Source organism: Rhopalosiphum padi, chromosome 2, assembly GCF_020882245.1.
Source record: "Rhopalosiphum padi isolate XX-2018 chromosome 2, ASM2088224v1, whole genome shotgun sequence".
In the NCBI taxonomy this organism is placed as follows: domain Eukaryota; kingdom Metazoa; phylum Arthropoda; class Insecta; order Hemiptera; family Aphididae; genus Rhopalosiphum; species Rhopalosiphum padi.
In genome coordinates, this window is record NC_083598.1 from 44,324,839 (window position 1) to 44,348,789 (window position 23,951).

The 23,951-nt window shown below is 23.0% G+C and overlaps 1 protein-coding gene across 2 annotated transcripts in view; it reads left to right on the forward strand.

The window, feature by feature from the left end:
- The first annotated feature begins 209 nt into the window (after nucleotides 1–209).
- LOC132919766 (chaoptin-like) overlaps nucleotides 210–23,951 on the forward strand; it is a 200,760-nt gene continuing 177,018 nt past the window's right edge. For both annotated transcript variants that reach the window (XM_060981587.1, XM_060981588.1), the window contains exon 1: nucleotides 210–443. The gene's annotated coding sequence lies outside the window, so the exon portion shown is untranslated. The remainder of the gene's footprint in view (nucleotides 444–23,951) is intronic.

Here is a 23,951-nt window from a genome sequence, read left to right on the forward strand (position 1 = left end):
TTTTAGACAAATCTTTACCGTAACTAATGAATTTTTAAAATACTTACATATATTTTTTTTAACAGTGTACTTACATCGACGGAAATCTGTGCAGGTTCGTGGTTGTTGTCTCGTCGAACGGCAGTTGTCTCCGGCTGCAGTATCTGCCATCCGATATAATTCCGGTATGGTGACAACGAAATAATAATAATAATAATAATATGACGATGGATGACGTCGTGGGAGGCAGCACTGCTGCGCGGTCCAAAGTCTTGTTGCCGCCGTCGTTTCGGGTAGTTTCCGCTCACGCTTCGCGTATTCACGTTCGGTCGTTCGAGCTCTGGTGTATCGGCGTCCGGCGATATCGCGTGCTATAACTGACGTTCGTCTGTGTCATTCAGTTGTCCGATAGCGTAGACAAGATACATTAAGAATATTTCATTAGGACTGTCATTTGAAAATTGGTAAGTCAATGATTGATTTATGTTTTTTTTTGTTTTTAGATCAAATATAATAATAGTGATTGGTCTTACCTGAATGTAATATGTTCGTGTAGTATCTAATATTTATTTTTAAATGGTCGTTGTTCGGTATTATTATTATAATTTAAGTATTCTTTTAAAGATTTTTTTTTATGCTATATGCATATTATTATGTTTATTGGAAAATTCAACTAGGATAGTAATATTTAGAAAAAAGTTAAAAACTATCCAAAATCTATCGAACTATATACTTTGATATTTTATTAAAACTTTAAATGTTAATTTAGAAGATAATTCCAGTCATTGATATAAGTTCATTCCAATTAAATAATAAATTATAATCTGCATTTTTTTTTTGTTGTTGTTGAATCAATGCTTATAGTTTACAATTCTGTAGAATTAAATAACAAAGAAAATAAATTTTTTATAAAATTCAATGTATTTGTTCCAATGTTCCATCTTTTAATAAATATTTCTCCTTAAATGATTAACGCCCTAATGTAATAATTTTTATAACGATGTATATTACTGTTTTATACTTAAAGTACTAACTCAAAAATGTTTTTAAATTAAACTTCATTGGATTTATGGATTTTTTAAGCTTCAAATTGAAATATGAAATTATTTTTTGAAATCTTAAATCAATTTATGTTTATGAACACTTAATGTTTTGAAAATCAATGTTTTTTGTAAGATAAAAACATAATTCGTTTTTGAATTCAATGATTCATTTACTTTAAAATAAATATCATACTACATTACCTATGTCCTATATATTTTAGCCTTTGAGCAAGAGTTTAGTAAATCTAAATGTCTATGACTTAAATACAAATTTATCTATATATCACCGATATTGAAAGTTATACCTAAACTGACGATACCCTATATTATTTTTAGCAGCCTTATTAAGACCGAATATTTTATCCAATTTGATTCGTAATGATTTGAAATATTTTAAATAAGGTGAGACATTTTTGACATACGTGAGGTAATTAACTCAGATAAACAAAAATATTTGTTTTAAATATTATTCTATATTAAGTGTTTTATTTGCGGGTTGGTCCCGGTCAAAAGTGTTTCGGAAACTGTTTAATAGTTTTTTTTTTGTTATTCCGCGGGGAAAACACATGGCTACCCTCTTGACGGAACGTATAAGTCTAGTCGAATGATGGTTATAGATTTAGTGAAACAACCCTTTTCGCCTTTATTGTATGACTTTTAAAAGCTTACAGATAATAAGTTATGTATTTAATTAAATGCTTTTATACCTACTATATTTCGTAAGTACGTGACTTCGCTCGATTGCGTTTAGGCACATTTTTTAATTTTATATTTTTGAGTAAAATAAAAATTATTTTATTTCTATTCTATTTATTTTTTATTTCATATTTATAGTCCCCAACAACTATGTGGTTGAAAAACTTATTTACGTTTGTACAGTGTATATATTACTATAATATGTTACTTAAGGTTAGAAATAATTAGAGGATTCGGTGAAGTGCAATTGTAAAAAATTATGTTTTCAAATGTCTGCAGCATTACGTACACAAATCAACATAATAAATGTTTCGTAAAATACATCTGAAACGAGTTACGTGTTTTTTTTCACATCTAAATACACAACTTGGGAGGTGGGGTTCACCATTTACGGGTTAAAAGCAAAATTTGTTTGTTAGTTCTTTGTTGTTATTTTTTGTAAATCTAGCTGGTATTTATTTTGCTTTTTTCTCCTCCACCCATCCTCAAAGCTTTTAGAGTTTGTTTATGGCGGATTTACTCTAAGCAAATTATGTGCACGCACATCCAGGTTTCTCTCTTATTATTTGGATATCATTTTTATTAAGGTGGCCGTATTTCAAAAAGATGCTTTTCTAAAATAAAAAACATATATTTTTCCACTTAACAATAGAAACATAACTATGTACGAATTAAAAAATTAAAGAATACATTTTTCTTTTATATAAATATACGTAAGTATTGAATCTCAAGTTCTATAATGTTCTAATACTAAAAATTAAATATTAACTATATTAAAACATTGTTATTTAAAATGAACTAAAGTTACGGGTAAAATAATGTAAATATATTTAATGGTTTTTTACTATTTTGTTATATTCATATGAGCAAGAGACAAAATTTAAAATTCCTCATTCATAAAATTTCAATTATTGGTTTAATAAAAATATTGTGATAATGCATAGGAATATATACATCAATACTCATAGAATTTCACTCTAATAGTCTAATTAAATAATAGAAAATAATATTATAATAAACTTTCAGTATTCTATTTGATTTATATTATTCCATAATTTTTTTTTTTAATCACGGTACAATAAAAACTGTAATACATTGGATTTTAAACTCATAGTACCTACATAACTTAATGCCTACATAAGTTATATTGATATTGTTAATTATTTAAAATTGAATTTGTGTATGAACGTTTATCATAATTATATAATTTTCAATATGTAATATTATAAATAAGATTATGGATTAAAATATAAAAATGTTGATACTTAATTTAAAAGTTAATGTATTAAAATACTTAATATCCAAGTGGACTTTGGAAAATTGAAAATAAATTCTTATTTACCATAGAAAATATTAAACTTAGTTATTATATTCATATATATATATAATTGCATAGTATAGTTTATAAGTCTTCAATGTCTTTGAAACGAAAAATATACCTGATCGTAAAATTGTTTTTCAATAAGACTATAATTTGAATTTGATTAATTTTTTAATATAGTAAAAAGTTTTAGCAAAATTGTATAATCTTAAAAGTTTATACTTAGTTTATTTTTTATATGTCTTGTGTGAAAATCAAGAGTATAATAAGAAATATTTGATGATTAATCAACAAATTAAACTACGAGACTAAGAAATGTATGAAGTACAAGAATTTAGCTTAATTAAGATATATAATATATATATATATATATATAAAAAAAAAAATATAATAATAATAACCTTTTTTAAATTAAATAGATAGATTTGAGTATACCAAGTAGTTAATTACTTCATCGGTGATGCAGATTAAATAATAAATATATTCAATAAATTAATATTTAATTTTAAGTTGATTTTTTTCGAACTGTCAATTATGAAATTATAAGAAAATATATATTTTTTCATTGTTTTTACTTACTTCTAAATTTTTTTTCATAGGTGCGTCTTTTAGGTACGTTGTATTTTATTATCTATTTATTTTTTGAGTGATAATTGATGAAATATTTTACATATTTTATTATTTTTTAAATACTAAAATAAACAAAGAGTATCTATTTATGTGGTCTCTTGATTTCCGTCCTCGTGATGATTTAATTATAATAGAAATCGTTATACATTCTTGGTTTTTATTGAATGTCACTCCGGGAAGCTTCATAGGGAAAATAAGCTTATTGGTTTATATAATTTTGGATCATTTTATATATTAGTATATGAGACAGTAATTTGGTCTCTCTATACCCTGTGACCGATACTCAGAGTATAAATTGTATCTAGAAAATATTTCTCAGCTTTGCTGTATTATTTTTAATATTGCGCATTCTTCTCATAACTAAAAACCTGTTATACAAGGCTTGGATTATTTGATTATTTGGAGGAAAGATGAAAGGGTTCGGGAAAATATTTTATAAAGGGAATTGTTAAATTGTTGTTGTCTTTAAGAACCACTACTCATCCGGGTACCAAATAGAATAAGACCATTCAACATTTTTATTTGCCTCTGAAGCAAACTAACTTTTCAATAAATGCATACATCTTTATCAATAGAATGATTCGAAACACCATTACATCTCATTAGTACATACTACATAAACTATATTTGCCCATATTTTCTTAAGATTATTTTTATTTTATTAGTTAATTATTTTGTTATTTATATGTAAATAATTGTCACTATAACTAAAACCTGTTCAATTTTAAAATGCTAAATCAATAAAATACATCAAAGTATTTAATGTTAAATAAATACACTTTAGAATTTAGAGGTATACCTTATAATTACTAGAGACTTATATTAAATGTCCGGAGATTTGAAATGATTACATTAGTAAATTCTTTCATTAATTTTAATCGTAACTTGTAGACATTTATATATTATATATATTTATATTTAAATAAGTTCTTCAAAACATTGCTATCTATATTATGAGATAGTTTAATTTATTCTTGAAAACTCAAAAGCTTAAGATGTTCAGTTTAACTTTATATAACAAAAAAAAAAAAAAAAAAAAATAGCACCAGTTGACTATTATACATTTTTTTAATACTTAGAATTATTTTATGGTATATAAATTCAATTTTTCGTCTTCAAGAAGAATCATGTAATAATAAAATTATTTCTTATTTATATAGATTTTAAATAAAAAGTTTAAAAACCAGTAATTTTTATTGTAATGTGAAAAATTAAAAAGACATTTTAAAGAATAATAAGTAATAACCTTATATTTTATTATGAAACACTGAAAAAATTATTCTAGATAAAATTTATGATGGCTACTTAAGCACTAAATATGTTTGTTAGATTGTTTTATATAGTTAAGTTAGAGCTTCGTCTAGCAGATACTTGATAATTATTATTACACTAATAAATATATTTTGTTTTATTACGCTTTCGATTTATTCGAGGAGCAAGGATTTCAAGATAATATTTCATTGGATATTTACTATTTATTTTAATTTAGTGAGTGGAATTTGAGTGTTTAGTTATTTTTAATAGTTATTTTGTGGTTGACATAATAAGATATACATAAAGTTATTGTTTATTATTAAGTTCCTATGTAATATATGAAAATATTTTGTTTTCAAGAAGGGTTCATCACTTGAGTAGTGAAAGTATATTATGAAAATAACTATTTATAAATACAATATTTTATATATTGAAGTATCTGTTATTAAATTTTAAAATATGAAAATTTCACACTACAGAAGACAATATAATACTGGAATAATAAAATTATATTTTGTTTTAAAGAGTTTATTGATTCGCTATACTTTCTAAATTTTTACTGTATCATCTACAGACATAATTGTTTAATAATGTATATTGTATACATTAATATAAAAAGGTTGAAAAATAGTATTAGATAATAGTATTTTAGATCCAAATAAATTTCCAGTTAACGAATATGAGCTTCAAGTTAATAATATGGATTTTAAATTCGTTAAATAGTATTTCTGATTAATAATTAAATTTAGGATTGTTAAAATCTAAATTTAACACTACATTTACGTAATCTAACTATAGTTAGTTAATTTAAATTTGAGTATATTAAATAATTTCATGTTATTGGTAATACTGATACAATTTTGTTTGAATAATTCAGAACAAATTGATGTACACTATTTTAATTTTTCTTTTTGATTTATTGAATTAATCTGTTAAATTACATCCAAGTCATAGATTATTAAGTTGGAAAACTGAAGCCCATTATGGGATTTAGAACCATTTTTGATATTCGGATAAATAAAGACGATGGGCAGAGGTGCGGCAATAAGTGAAATCCTTTAAAGCTGGTAGTAGAATTTGATAGCCGACTATTAGTTTTATTTTTCTTGCAGCAGTCATCAGTCTGTCTGAAACGGATTAAAACGGCTCCTACTTGACGGTTCTGTCTTACCCGTTGCTAACTGAAATCCTTTTTATCTGGCTACACTCAGAAAGTACAAAAATTAATAATAATAATAATAATAATAATTCTTGTTCATTTATTTTCTTAAAAATCGGAAGTTATATTAATATCAAAATATTATTACTTTTTGCAAAATGTTTTGTTAACTAAAATTTAGTGGTAAAGTTATTTTAATTGTATAAAAATATTGTTTATACTTAATGATATTCTTGTTGATATATTATATACTAAAAATGTATTCAGCTTATGAATTGGCTTATAAGTAGGTAGTAAATAAAAGTTTTTTTCGTGAAAAAAAAACAAATAATGATTTTAGATTTAATACTTATTTGTACGTTTTAAGAGGAATGTATGCTGTATATTTTAAATATATGTATTTAATTAGAATTCTTTATAAACATTTTGCTCATAAATATTTGATTTATATTATATTATAATATATATATTTATATTTAATTTATATTCATAGATAGTAAATTAACTACAAATAATATAAATTAAAAAAAAAATATGTAAGGGAATCATAAAAAAGTTAGTACGAAAATAATATTTTTATGCCTTTTTTTTAAAGTAGTCAGCAGCTTAAAAAAATTACATATCTATGTTAAAATTTTTCCACCTTAAAGCAGTTTTTTTTTGAACGATAACATACATTTTTAAATTCATATTCTGAAGCAAAAAAATTTTTCTGAATTTTCATACATACAGATTCAAATTTGGATGAATAGTTTATGAGTGTTAAATATATAAAGTTTTGGTGAGCGGAATAGTAGACCGTTATTTTGCGAAGTATCACTGTACCATGATTCCACTACGCTAACAAAAACTTTAAACAGTTATAACTTATAAACTACTCATCTGAATTTAGATTTTTATTTATTAAAATACACGGAAAAACATTCTACTTCATAATATGAATTTAAAAAAGTAAAAACTTAAAAAATATATAATTTTTAAAATAAATGTTTCATTTTAACTAGAAATTATGTAAAAAAAATATTTTCAACAAATTTAATAGATTTTGAAAAAATGAGTGTTTTTTGATAAAAGAATCGCCCTGTATTTTAATGGTTTAAAATAATACTGTGCAATACATATTTTTGGCACTGTAACGATCATGTTATTAGCTAAATAAATATTTTAAAGTATTAATATGAATTCGTTTTAAGCAGCATTAAATAGAAATATATTGATAGAGTTTATTTTGGCGGTAAAAAGTCTAAATGGTTTGTAAAGCGCAAACAAAATCATAATTAGTATCGAATTGCAATAGTTAATATAATAAATTATAATACAAACTGATTAAACTTTTATCCTCAGAATTTGCTTTATATTTTTTAAATTAAAAATGAAATAAAAGAGGATTAGCTTAGCGAACATTGGTTTTTACAATGAATACCCAATCAAAGTTTATTCGTAAAATGAAAAAAAAAATATTTTAACACCCTCTATCAAAAATAAAAATTATTTTCTACTTCTCTTTCCATTGAATAATATTTAGTTTAATGCTCATAATGGATGTGCAGGGGAGTAAAAGCATTTATGTTTGCCCATTGGACCATGTCGTATTTTATTTTTCCAATTAAAACAATACTAATTAGCTTTAGTTTCCTTTTGGGTCACCAAATGTACCCCTACTACCATCCTTTAATTTTGTGGTGTTTACAACTCATTCTCTGGGGGTATATACTGTTTTAACCTGTCTATTATTTCAGAAAATATTTTGTGAACCCTTTTAAATTCACGTGATCATAAGTTAAGTTTTCTTTCTACGATTATTCTAACAATAATAATTAATAATCTATTCCGATTCAGCGTTTAGAATAAAGCTAGGAAACTTGTGATTCTTAAAAAATAAAGTTTTTTTATCTATAGTGTCTGTGAAAGCTTTTAAAGATGTTAAAATACGTACAAGTATAATATAAGTTATTTCATTGAATTATATCAAATTTATTGGAAATAAAAATAACATATTATTTTGAACTTATTATTAAAATGTTATATTTTTTTAATTTACTCATGAAAAGAAAAGCCTAACATCAAATTAAATAAAAATTATGAATGTAATAATTAATAATATACTATGTTTGTGTATTATAATTTAGGAAATATGAATAACGATAAAATTAGTGCTTGTATAAAGTTCAACATTCTAAGCAACACTTAGACATTTTTGATTTTAGTTAAAGTATAATTCACGTGCATTAACTTATCAAGTACCTAATATTAATAAAACTATACATTTATATATAAACCTTATAAACATTTTTGTTCATTTTTTGTTACGTATTATAGTTTTATTTATCATTTACTCATTACTTATAAACTGACCGTTATATAAAAATATTATTTAGTATAAGTTATATTATACTTATTTAATATATCTTTATTGATAAACCATGAGCATTATAAAATATTATAAGATATTTGTTACTGATTTATGTTATTTATTTATTTTAAATAACTGTAGTTTTAATTTTTTAATTTACTGATTTTAAACTGAGAAAAAGTATTGTATTATTAAATAAATTATTCGGTCAATCTATAAATTTAATATTCTAAAAGACTAATAGATGTCTTCAAAATTCACACTAAGGTTCAAATTGATTAAAACTATAGTTATAGACTGAAATTTACTTTTATCAAATATTTTGAAATACATTTTGTCGAGTTATTAATTTACACATGGGAATATGGGGACAATGGGATATATGTTTCTAAAATATAATTGTATTATTAGTAGCAGTAATGAATAGTACCTACACGAAGACTGAGGAAATATTATTATTTTTCTCAGTACTCACCATAGTTTTTTGGGTGTATTATAGTATTATGAAAATTTGTGTTTAATATTCTAATTCAATTAAATAAAAAAAAAATATTAATTAACATTTTCCAAACAATTTATACGTAATATGAACTATTGTAGAATTAGTAAGAATTAATGTTATGTCCCAATAAAATATAAAAAAAATTAAATAATTACATTTATTTACAAAGAAAATTTAAATAAATGTATTGATATAATATTGTTATAATGCACGAAACTTGAAATTTTCATAGAAAATAATATTGAAAAAAAATTTTGAATAAAGTCTGAAAGTATTAATGCAAAATAATTATTTTTCTGCCGAAATTTGAATTTTACTCCCTAGTCCCTTGATCATTAAAAAATAATTACACTATTAGATTACTAATTTATCTAGATTTTGTTTACGTATGAAATATCAATTAAAATATATCGATTCTATAATCTAAATCTCTATATCATATTTTTATAAAAAAATTCTTTGTTGAATATTTATTGTATAAAAATTGAATACTAAATATAATAATAATAGCAATTGATACAATAATTATTTAATAAACCTAGTATAATTGTCATATAATATAAAAAGTCATAAATAATTACTTATGTTTAATTACACTTAAATCTTATCTTCTTTATATTATGTGGTTCACTAAATAAATAAGTTAAAAAAATTCAGTCATAATATTCCTAGTAAAATTGAATAATAAAAATTAATTGCTCGTTGCTTGTTTTTTGATATTTAAATAATAGTATTTTTTTTTTAACGTTGATATAATTTATAAATATTACGTACTATACGCACTTATAAATTTACCCTAGAATATTGTTCAAGGACTATTTTGATTTATTTTATATTATGTAGTTTTAGGTTTTTGAAATATTTATTTAAAAATTAAATTATACCTTGATTGGTGTTTTATATTGCTTAGTAATATTGGGATGAAATATTATGACATAGGTATGTACCTATATATTTTAATTTTTAAGTATCAAAAGATGAAGAGTGTTAAAAAATTCTCGAAATTGATCGAATAAGTTACAATATTCTTCCGCGGGGCTTAAAAGATATAAATATAATATAGTTTTTCCTAATACACGTGAAATTGACTTGTGGTCTAATAAAATCATGTCATTTATCTGATGACATAATTTGAAATCTGTTTGAGTAGTGATTATTTACAATAAATTTTCAAACTCTAAATTGAATGTTCTAATTTATTTAAAATTTGATTTTTATTTATTTTTTAATATTCAAACAAGGGATCATTTTAAGACTATTGTATATTTGATCGTTTGATTAGGCAGACCATACTAAATATTATAAGAACATCAACATCATAAATAGACTGTAGTTTTAACTTAGTTCAGTTCTTACTTATATAAAAATGAATCTGTAACCAATTTTTCAAAGTATTTAATGCCCTTTTCAATGTCCAGCATGTGGTAATTATTAAATAACAAGTACTTCCAATCTTGATGTAAAAATTTAAAATTGTTGATTAAATTTAATACAATTCGGATATACGTACTTAATATATGTATTATATGTATAAAAACTGAATAATACTGTGGTCAGGTTGTATCTACTGATAAAACGAGTGAAATTCTGTGATGAATATATGTACGAGAAAGCTTTACTGTTGTGATTTAAAATCTGACGTTTGAAATCGGGTTAACGTCTAGACATAGACATTTGTATTTAAAAATACGTGGTATGAAAGCAAAGTTTAGAGTTAGTTAAATAATAGAACTTTTACGTTCTGATAAGGAAAACAAAGTATTTTATAAACTTTTAGTAATCAATTTGTCAACATAAAAAATCAAAAAAAAAAAAATGCTTCTACGTTTGCATGATTTTAGTTATTGTAAAATATATATTTAAAGTGTAGATGATATTTTGATTATATTAAGTTATTATATTTCTTACATCGTATTTCATCTATGTAAAACTTTTTTTCCTCTTTTTAATTCAAGAGTTTTTGATATTCCAAATTTTATATTTATTTAAGTTTGTTATGACTTATTAAGCTCAAAATAAAATCGGCAGTATTGATAATTGATTTATGATAGTTATTGTCTGTGTCCACTATGAATTTACAATTTAGTCATGGTTCAGTTACCTTTTGAGTGCCGTCAAAAAAGAATAAAGGATGGGGAAATAAAACTTTCAAAATTAAACCCACATCTAAGAATACAAACGACTGTTTGGACTGACCATTTCCTACGGAGAAAACAATACGGCACTATTGTGAAAAGATTTAATTCAATTTTCTCGTATAGTACATCCGGTCATGTATATTAGCAACGTCTTTCTTTTATCGTTTTATAGAATCGATCAATAATAGTTGCGTGTTTAGAGAATTAAGGAGTAAGACTATAATAAATTGACGAAATTTATTCCCGAAAAAAAAATCCAACGAATTGCAATAGATAAAATAACATCAATATTAAAACACAACTACGTATTCCACATGTAACAAAGTCATCGTTGATAAGTCATAACATAATATACATATCTGATTAATTATTTTTATAGTAAAATATATTTTCACACTTCGTATTTAAATATATTTCGACCTACTTGTCGAAGCAGTATAATAGATTTTAAGCGGAGGTATGAATATATTAATTTTATAATGATGATTTTTATATGTGTGTGTTTATAATTACATAGTTTTTTTTTAAGTTTGTAGTAGTTTTTTTTCTAATGGTATACACGATAAGATTGTAAAATATTGAATATCTTAAATTTTGAGATTAGTTTCTGATAGAAATTTGAATGTAATTTGTACTTTTGATAAATCAAAATTAAAAAATCGAATTCACTGTATTTAATTGAGAAAAACAAATAAAAAATTAAGGAAAAAAGCAAATTTTCATGCAAAAATATTTTTTAATAAAATCAATTTTTTTTTAGTGTAACTCAAAAACAGAGAACTGTATCGACTTTGAAATACATTTACCAAATATTATTTCTTATACATGATACAATTTTCAAAATGTTTTTAATCTTTTTTGAGGTGCTATTTAAATATTCGATTTTTTTTAAATTATTGATGATAAAAAATTTTGCTAGGTCAAAGACCTTGGAATCTAGAATCTAAGGTTCTTTATAAGTTTAAATTATTTTCATTTTAAATATTAAAAACAAATAGGCATTTTATTAAGCATTTAAAGTTCAAGTTTTAATATTTGAGAATTATTTTGTAGTATTAATTTAATAATTTCAAACAAATTAAAATAATATTTATATTCGTACTTAAGATTTGAAAAATTACTGGGTAGGTTATAAATGGTTCGTACTGAAATCAATAAAATCTAAAAAATATTTAGGCAGAGTTTTATTTTATATATATTTGAAATTTAAATATGGACAAACACATTTTTAAACAAAAAATAAATTATTTTAATAGCAATATAAAGTAAACTTAGTAATATAGACTGGCGACTGACTTCACTTAGAATAATTTTTTATATGTAATGATTTAACATTAAATTTAAATTCAGCACATTTTATGTGTTATTATATTACAGTGAATTATACAATTGCGAAGTATATTAGATACTTACTGTACAGCAGAGCAATTTTAACCCTTTTTTATTAATAGTTATTAATGTGCATTAAATTCGTATATTTAAGTAGAGTAATTACATATAAATAAATGAAGATCTTGATTATGATTAGTATTTTTTATTATAGATTAAAATTATGTACAAGATGCATTGTTATTCATAAAATATGAAATAGAACTTAAAACTATACATATTTTGCAGAAATTTGAATTATTTGTATAGTTTATATATAGTATAGTATTTTTACATCATAATATGTACATTTAATTAGGCTGCTTTGCATTTAATTGCTCTAAATAAAGCTGTTCATAATGTTTTATACAGTAAGATAAAAAGCATTTGAAACAATACCAAAAGAGCTATTTTACTTATTATTGTTATTATTTTTTTTTCCAAAAAAACCATTTTTGAGATAATAAAATAAATAGACTTCGTTGATTGGAAATTGAATATAACCGACATGGAATTTTTATGATACATGTAGTGTATCTATAGATTTTATACTTTTATCTACATTACAATTTATGGTTTTGAGATTTTACGTGTTAATATATTATTCTTATTCTCTAGTACAAAAAAATGTCTTAAATATTTTAGCTAACATTTTTCATGACATATGACGTTATTTGCATGAATGAAATATTTAGATCAATGCAGTTTCATTCTACCATAACAATACGTTAACTTTAAATATTGTCAAGGGACGTAAAAAGCAATATTTTACTACCCTTTTTAATGTCAATATAATAGTAGGTTGTATGAGACCTTATGGTTTTCAAACCAATAGCTACCTGAGCTCAGAATTTAATTACCACTTTAAAGCACCAACATAATGAATTCATGAAAAGGGAGTTCAGCGTGTAATCACTAGTCCACTTGTTTGAATTTTATTCATTAGTCAAAAACGTTTAATAAATTCGATCGTTCTGAAACCGAATAATTCATTAAAGTGATCTGAGAATTTGTATAATTCACTAAAAATGTAGACAAATTTAATTTATTTGAAAATTATAAGTGAGTCATGTTTGGTAAAAATAAACACGTGTTATTTAAATTACAGTGTAATTAATATTCTCTAATCACACACCATAAATATAATATTAAGTTGTACCTATAAAATTATTTGCATTTATTAATTTTGCGTAACTCGTGTACTAAAATATCTCCTATGTTGTCTATCTGATTTTAATAATGTTATTTTGGTGTTTGAAGTTGTAGATAGGCATATTCGAAGGGGTTTAATGACTAACAAAGCTATAACTGTGTTTATAAATAAATAATAATGCAATGACATCGACGTATTCGCCATAAATGCCCACATGTTAGAATATATTTTCTTGTATGAATGTGATCGTAAAAATCAGGGATACTGAAAACTAGTTATGTAAAAATATAAATGTAGATGAAAAAAAATCATTGTTAGACTAACATCACAATGATATTTATTATCTCTTTATCTTTTATAATATACTATGACTAAAAGCCGAAACATAATGACCATAATTTATTGTATTGCACGTACAAAGGTCAAAAATCATTAGCTAACGTTCTTTAGAACTAAAAAATCATATTGTACACAAAATCAAGGGTGTCTCTTAGTTTTTTTTTTTTATCAAGTAGATAATAACTTATAAGCTAGCAGTCTAAACAAAATATGGGCTCGGAAACGTGAATTTATCGTTCGTTCTATCATTAAAATGTGTATGTCTTTGTCTTACGAAGTACGTGAAGTTAATTTTCCAATTTTTAATTGTATATCTTTTTTTTCCATTTATTTAGATTTAATAGTTCTGACTATGCGAATATTGTAATACAATTTAAAGAATAAAACATATTTTGCAGTTATTAATTGTATTATTGACATATATTTAGTTAATTTTACAGTTAGTATACAATTGTTTAAAAAACTAAAATTTTGCTCATATTGATTTTGAAAAATAGTTATTCTCTACAATATTCTCTGTTTATTACTAATTATTATTGATAAAAAGTAAACTCTAGTACACAGCGTTAACTTTTTTTAAAACTTACTTAAGGTACCTACACCTAATTTCAAAACATTTAACGGATAAATTTCATGTAAACAGACTTATATTCATAATTATTTAAAGTTTCAAAGGAGGTTTATTTAGAAGTTAAATTTTTAATAATTACATAATAGTTTTTACACCTATCATATTTTTCAAGTCTTTTTGAGGTATACTGCAGGGACTTAAAAATTATAAATAATAATTAATTATAGAATACTTACATTTTATTTTTCATTTCATGAGATATGTTAAATTACTTCTAAAATTGTGATAGTATGAAGTATTGTTTATGTAAGCATTAACATTAGAAATTTTACAATTTAAAATTGATTATTTCCAAAACAATAAGAGATATATGTATAATAAAATTATATAAATAATATTATATAATATAATTTATATATATTTATGAATTGTAATATTCATCAATAGAAATTATAAAACTAATTAAAAAACTGATCTGCCGATTATTATGATCAATAATGCGTATTATAATTTGCTTATTATATATTGAGTATATTTATATTTTACTTGTTTTTTTTTTTTTAAATATTCAGAAATGTTTTAATTTTAAATAATTAAATAAGACACTATTTTTAACAAAAAAAAAAGTTGTACAATTCTTAACGTTTTGGTAGGTATATTTTTAGCCGAGATTTTCAAAGTAATATTTTCTTTCTAGTATAACCTAGTTCAACAAAATGAAGTTTTACAACCAATATGCATTAAGTTGATTAAACGAGCGCCTGAAAAATATTCTTAGATTTTCCCTAAAGGGCAACTTAATAAAAAAAATAATGGAAACATACTATTATGTTGGTGTCCATAAACTGTTGCGACAGTTTTGATACGAGAAATAATTTAAAAAATTTTTCATTACTAATTTCTATAAAGAATTAAAAATGTATCATTATTTTTTTTGAGATATTAAAAATCTTATTAAAATAAGATATTGAAACATGATTCAAAAAGAAAATCATTAAAAAAAAAATTATTCGTTTACAGTCTTAAATTTAATTGATAATGTTCTGAATAATAAATATGTGTAAATTTGTTAATTGTTCATTTATGTCATGCATATCTTATATTTTTTCTTTAAAATACGATTTATGAAAATATAAATTAAATTTGATTTATTCGATATTAAACAAAAATTAGTCTTGAACTACGAAATTAATACTGAAAATGTATAAATGTTTAAAACATTTAACATACAATATTGTATTTGGAATCCATCATGCATAAAACAAATTTGCCAAGTGTTCATTCTATAATATTTTATCTATATTCGATGTACAAATTAGCAAAATATTTATTAGTTAATAGTTATTAGTTATGTTATATTTTTATGATGTATTTTCTTTACAATGATTTAATTTTAATTCAATTTATTATACTTTATAATAAAAACCTATCAAGACATCATTATTTTTTTACTTGGATAATGGATACAATTTTATAGTTTGTGTACTGTGATATTATTTATAATATTTATTTTGGAATCATTAAATAGTTGCAGATGTTATCTAATTATTATTGGAAATATTTACGATTTACCACATATAATTTTAAAAAGAAAAGTTTTTTAGTAAATTATTTTTTTTAAACTTTATGTAGTTTATCGACGATATTAATCTTCTCGTATTTTATTTGGTATTATCCGAGAGTAAAGTCACTAAAAAAAAGGTTGATCTATTAGTCCAAGCTAATTTATTGATAGACAAATTGTATTATTTAGGTTGAGTTTGTTACCTAAGTAAATATGTTACTACGGATATAAAAACTGTTTTCCAAAATATTTAAATATACCTAATGAAATTGTTTATAAATTTGACAAATTATAATTTATTATCAACTAATAACAATAATAGATCTAACTCAGAAACACGTATACATCTTCTAGGATATTTGATTTTTATTACATCAATCTATCAATTTAATAGAAACTGAATATTGATGTTAAATTATTAAAGTCATACTTCTACTTAAAATAACAGCAATTAATATCTTTAAAATTTAATAAACCACTTATATTATAGTGGTTTAATACCTCACATTTTTAGTATTGTTGTTTTATTGTGTTTGAATGATGAAAGTTAAGTTGATTGATTCATTTTCAACCTATTTATATTTAAATAAAGGTTTGTACATTATGTAATAAATATGTATGTACGACCTACGTAACATATTATAAGTTAAAACTACTGACTAGGATCAATATATTGATTTTTTTTTAAAATATTATTAGACGATAATTACTAAGCTAAAATGTATTTCACTGAAATATAAATCTAAATAAGTAATTTTTTTGTGATTTCAGTTAATTTTTAATTATTTTCCACTATCTATTCGAGAGAAATTTATAACTTTATAAAATTGGTGCATAAATTTGTTAGAATTAATAATGTTTCTGTATTATGTTTCTGTTATTATTATTAATTAAAAAAATAATAATTTAAGTAGGTATATAATCCCGATAGTTTTAATGGTATTTTTATATTTTTAGATAATTAATTAATTGCTTTATATGACTCTATATAGAACTTATAAAGTATAAATGTAATAAAAGTCAACCGCGTCAAAGCATACAAGTTCTATAACTATAAACGTGCATATCCCAAATAGTATAGACTGCGTCAAATGAAAAAAAAATACGTAACGTATACAATTTTTGATGTAAAGTATTATATTATTGTCATAACTGCCTGTTTGTTATTCCGTTATGATACACTCTATTTGCAGGCGATAGGACCATGTATAATAACGTGTGCATGTGTGCGTAAATGTATGTGTTAGGATATCCGGTATTGTCTTAAAACACACAGTGGCTGTAAAAGAGGTTAAGGTACACGTTGTAAAGGGACTAAGGGATAGAATGTACAGTTTGTGTGAAGCACGTGCTACGAACATATTTCAAGTTAAATGCCCCGCCGCTCTTTCCAGGCTCCCGAACTGCTGTGGTCCTTAATGATTATCATCTACTGCTCGGGTGTGACGTCATTCTTCGTTATTTTTACATTGGTTTTTCTTTTTTTTTGATTTTATTTTAACTGCAGTGAAAACGGATTTTCTATCTAATAGTTAATTTCACTTACATAAACGTGTTAATGTGAGTTTATTAGTATCTATATTTTATTTCACTTCATTCTGTTATTTGCCCCTATTATTATACCCATGTTTAAATTAGATTGAATCTAATTGTGTCATTAACAAACTAAACCGTGCGCAAGTACTTATAATTTTTTGCCTATACGATTGTACCTGTGTGACTGTATATCAATTTTATTTTATGAAGTTTTTTAAAACATCCTCCATAATATATTATTATTTATCTAATTCAATATTGTTGATATTAATTTTATTATTAACTTATATTTTGTCAGTTAAGTAGTTTTTTTACTTATCTAATACACCATTTATATTTTACATCACACATTTTAAATTCCTTTTCAAGTATTCATATAATCAAGCTCTCGTTTTTAAATCAATTGGTCCAAAAATTATTTTCATAATATATCATGACCAATTTTATTAATTGATAAAATTATTGTATACATATATTTATATTATTTTTATTATAAGTTATATTTATTGAATTAGCACATACCTGTTAAAATAATCGACCCTATGTATGTAAAAAAAATAAATGTTATTATTTATTTTCAAATATTCAATGTATAAAAATTTTTAAATCTTATAAAATGATAAAAATAAATCAAAAACTTTAGTTTTTCTGTTCTTTAAATGATATATTAAATACCCCAGTATTGAAACAAAATTTTATAATAAAAACACAAATTGAAATTAAACATGTTAACACGCATACAACACGCGCGCATACCTATATAAAAAAACAAAAACTTGAATAATAGTGACAAAATAAAGTCCTTTAATTATTTTAAACAGAAAGTATTCTATATTTATATTATATTATAATACGAAACTAAAAAACAATAAATTAAGTCAAACTCCTTAAATTTAATATATTTGCTATGGATATAAAATGTATATAATTATATTACATATTGTCCACATTGATCCGTTATAACTTATAACCAATATTTTATAAATATTTTAAATACAAAATCATAATTTTAATTTTGATTTGATTTATCTACTACTTTTTCGTTGATATAATAATCGTGCATTATATATTTATAAATACCTATATATTGTGTAAATAAATAACTTTTTTTTATCATTGAATCTATTAGTTTTATTGAGAACATATTTTTATCTTTTACATTTTTTATTAATAAAAATATATTATATCATTAGTTAAACACACATAATATATGTTAATAAGAATTAAATATGTATTTTATGTTTTTATACAGTACACGTATAAAAATAGTACCTATTATGTTAAAGTTAACTGAAGCTATGTAAATTTGGTTTAGTTGATATTTTTGACATATTATGTTTGGTTACTGAAATTAAGTCATCGCTTAACAGTGGCAAACAATATTATATTATAAGCTATCAAATGTGTTTTTTAAGCTATATATTTTGGATAATGACATTTATAACATATAGTGAATAAAACTTTGTTTGGTTATTGAAATATAGTAAAATACAAACTTATATAGCTTACTATAATAATAAAAATATATATTTTAAAAGTTGACATTCCATTATGAACTATGATAAAATATCGTAATAGTTATTAACTAACTAGGTACGTTTGAATCGTTTGATTGATTGTTGATTTTGTATTCATGTAACAAATACGATGTAATATTTGTTTTTTTAGTCTGGTGATATTACTGAATACCTTCCTATCCTGTAATTTACCGCTATTTGATCTAATAAAAAAAATAAAAAAAAAAAATGTTGACAGTATGGGTCTAGAAATTAAATACGCTAAAAATAGGAATGTAAATTGAAAAAAAAACTGCCATTGATTTAACAAAATTAAATTTGAACAGTGTAATATTACGTACCTATTATACACGCATGAACCATTCATTTTTCTTTTACTACCTTATACCCTGTTTTTGGGCCAAAAATATTGTTTTTCTCTCTGAATAATACCGAGTGGTCAGGGCAATTTATTGAGCCCCCAAACAACACCACTACCATACGCGCCGCCAAATTCCGCATATAACCACAACTATTGGTATTAAATATTTAGATTTTATTCATGCACATTTTCTATAGTAACATACCCAATACACTAATTTAAATAACAATAATTATTAATTTAAAAAACGGTGATTTGAAATATGTGTTATCATTAAAAAAAATATAATTTTTATTAGTCCCTTGAATAAAATCTTTCCTGCAGGCTAAAAAAAGTATCAAATAAATTATTTGTGATTTAGTTTTTAAATAAGGGTTATTTTTCTATTTAAAAAACCAGAAAATTACAAATATTCATAACATAATTTATATTATAATTTTATTTATTTATAATAAAGTTTTTATAGTTACATATTAAATGTTAAATTTAATAACACAACATTAGTTCATCCATCACTAATAATCAGTAAACATCTTCAAGGCGAATCCAAGGCATCATATAGTCATATATTTAAATTATATTTAAACTAGGCGTAACGAGATTTGTTGCATCAATAGACCGAATACACAGTTGTAATTCATTCTCCACGTATAGTCAAAAGCCGTTGTGTGTAGTTTGAATTATGAGTTATTATGATGTATACTATGTGAATTTCAATGTGAATCAAGCATTTATCAATGGTTTAGGAACAATGTTTTCAAATCAAACTGCTGTACATAATATTATAATGTACAGATGAGTAATTAATTTAACAGTAAACACACATTATATCAATGTGTTAACTTTTTTTTAATTTTCTTTTTGGAAATAATTTATCTATATGCTAAGAATGTGTATATTTTAACTTTTCAACTAACAAAAAATTAGTAATCTATTGTATTTTTAGTTTTGGAAAGTTTTTTATGTATCAACTCCGAATATTATTTGATAGTTTAAAAAACGCTAATAATTTGTTGACGTCACAAAAATACTTATAATTAAGATAATGTTTATCTATAACTTTTAAATGAAGATTCTATTCACATTTTACATACTGTTAAGATTATTGATGATATTGGATCACAAGGGACAAATAAAATTGAATAATAAATTATTATGTGTAGAGGAAGTAAATAATGTTAGAATGTATTTTATACTAGTTAATTCATTTTAATTAATTCAATATAAATAATTTAATTTATGGTTTGTAACCATAGTACTATACACGATTTGTTTTATACATTTAATTGAAAATAAAACATAACATAAAACCGGGGAAATCGTACTACTATTTAGTATGTGCCTACAGTGTTATTCATCATTGAGCAGGTCACTGTGTTGAATTTTAATTTAATGATAAATCGTCGAATACGAAACATGATTCTAATGATTCTGAATGAAAAGTATTTGTAGTATATTATACTTCTATACATATTTTATAACAATATATTTTTATTGCTTATTATAAATATATTTTTTTATTTATTTATTTATTAGAAATTCACGCCCAAAGGCATAGAGTAGGTACAGCATTTTCTAAAAAAATTGAACACATTTTTGTCAAATATTTTAATTTATCGATAACAAATGATATTTCCTATACGAGAATATGACGATTTCCAATTAAATGTGATTGCATTAGATATGGGTGTACAGATTATTTTTGATTTTATTCACCACCACCAGTCGCAGAATGCAAATTCCATAAGACGACATTTTTATTGTTTGGGTTGTACAAAAATAATTCCGATAAACCGTAGTTGACTCTATTATAAATGTATATCAGCTAGCGATTGTCACATAGAAAACAGAATGCGCTGCATTTCCAATGAATTCGGCACCTTGCATCTGAATCTGAATATTTTAATCGTAATTCGGAATGACCCAAAAGTTTCATACAACCATACAAATTAATATGTAAGAAATCTTGTATTGATTCAAGTACTTAATATTTCTGTGGAAATAAAATAAGATAAATAATACAATAATTAATCCCAGACCACACCAATAGGTACACTGATATTATTTTATCGCGTTATCGACAAAACAATTTTTATTTGTTGGATAAACCATATACCTAATAAATGAACCTACAAATACTAAACGTTATAATTTAATTTTTTGTTATTATTTTTATTATTATTGTATCGATTGTTTATTATAATAATATAATGGTAAAGTGATTCATAACATTTTTCAGATCGTATACAAATAATTGTAAATGCATTTTATATCATATTAAAAATGTTTCATGTTAAAACAATACATTTTAACTAATTTCATCTATATTATTTAGCATCAGTAGGAATGTGGCTACATTAACCCGTACCCTCCCTGAATACGGCTCTATACATATCACTAGGGCTAGGGACTTCTAGGAGTGTGTATGTTTTTCAATAATCATTAAAAACATAGCAAAGTAAAATATACATTTTTTTCATAGTAATACGAGTGTATATTTAAAATTTATAGGTGCATATTTTGCATATTTGATCATTTTTCATTTATAAGTACATACTTGACTTATATGAAGGTATAATTTTATAAAGACAAAATTAATTTTAAATAGATACAAGGATATTAGGTATTAGTATTGTGATTTTATTTATACAAAATAAATATTTTAAAATAAGTTTTTGCAGTGTTTTTCTCGCCGATCACTTGCATTGTTATTACTTATCGATACATTGCAAGTGTGAATTAAAGAAAATAAATCGGAAAAGAAAAATAATAATGAATAATTTATAATTTTTGCAATTTTGCAAATATTATCTTGAAATTAACATAAAAAGATTTTATTCAATACTATGATTTTTATTTTTGTAATGTATATTTTAAGGTTTTTTAGGGCATGAAGTCCCTATCCCAACATATCACTATGGTAAACGATACATAATTAAAAAAAAATTTCACTTTGATATAATTATACATAATAATTGAGTAAATATGTGCATTGAATTCGAATTTAATGTTAATTCATTACATAAAAAAAATCATTCAGAGCGGAGACAGTATGTTAGGCGTCAGCCTATATTTCTAAGGATATTTAATTATATATTTATAATGCTTTTAGTAATAATAATAGATTCTTATCAATGCTATTAGTATACAATATAATGGTAAAATTTTTACAACAAATAAATCTCATCTATTATATATTTATATAAACTACCTATATTATTTCATATAGTACTAGCTAAATAGCTGTTGCCTGTCAAATTAACTTAGAAGTCAGTATACCGACGTATATAATTGTAAACCAGTGCAATAGGTGCATTTACTGCTTGGAATAAAATAACTTAAAATTAATTTAAATATTTTGAAAATATATTATACATAGAGAATACTAATATACGTAATGCTAAAAATTTGTAAGTTTTTACAACTACTATTTTTTTAATTACAACAAAAGAACTAAGATTGTTGTTATTCCTTTTTGAATATCTAATATTGTAAACATTTTAATTTCAAATGCTTATAAAAACTAATTCTTTTTTAAATTCCACTTAGAAAATATCATGAGAAATTATTTATCAATTTGTCAAGCTTTTTGTGGTTGAGCATTAACGAAAAATGAAAAATGTCTAAGTAACCAAAATTAAGCCAAAATTATGTTGACCATATTTTACAGTGTTAAGAAAATTATATTTGATAACAATTATCTACATGTATATGATGTGCTATTCATTTTTAAATTTCAACAAAATAATAAAATAAAATTTGTCAAAGATTTGGTTTTTTATATAGTTTATATCAGTATATTATATTGTTATTTAAATATAATGAATGCCTTTTATTACTTTATACTAACTAACTCAATCAACGATTTTACTCGGTTCAATTGGACCGGCTCGATATAGTGTTCGGCGCCACTTGGCCTTCATAATTTTGTTACGGTAATACATTTTAAGATATGAATACGAATATGATACAATAGTCGGTTAGCGGGTATGTGGGACTAATCACTTTATACGAATTAGTAATTACTATATTATATTTAATTATCTACGGACTACGTCTCTATTTAATTAAGAATTTAGGTAACATTAAATTGACATTTGTTACCTACGTAATAATTTTTCAATACTATTTTATATTTAAAAAAAAAACAAATTTAAAAGTGTATATAATTTGTAAAAGGTAACAAAAAAATATTGATAATTTTTTTTATTACGATTTGCAATATGAAATGAAATTTATTTATATAAATATCTAATTGTATGTAAAAATTAAAGGTTCAAATTTTTAAATCATTAAATCTGCATTATTAGTGGAAAATTTCTAAGGACTACGATGTAATATTTCAATCCCCAAAAATAGATTTTCTATGAAAACCGTATAACTTGTTGAATAATTAAAGACAATAATATTTTATGTATTTAAATTAAATCAAGTACTAGTTTTAGTATATTTTTTTGTTGTTGACGT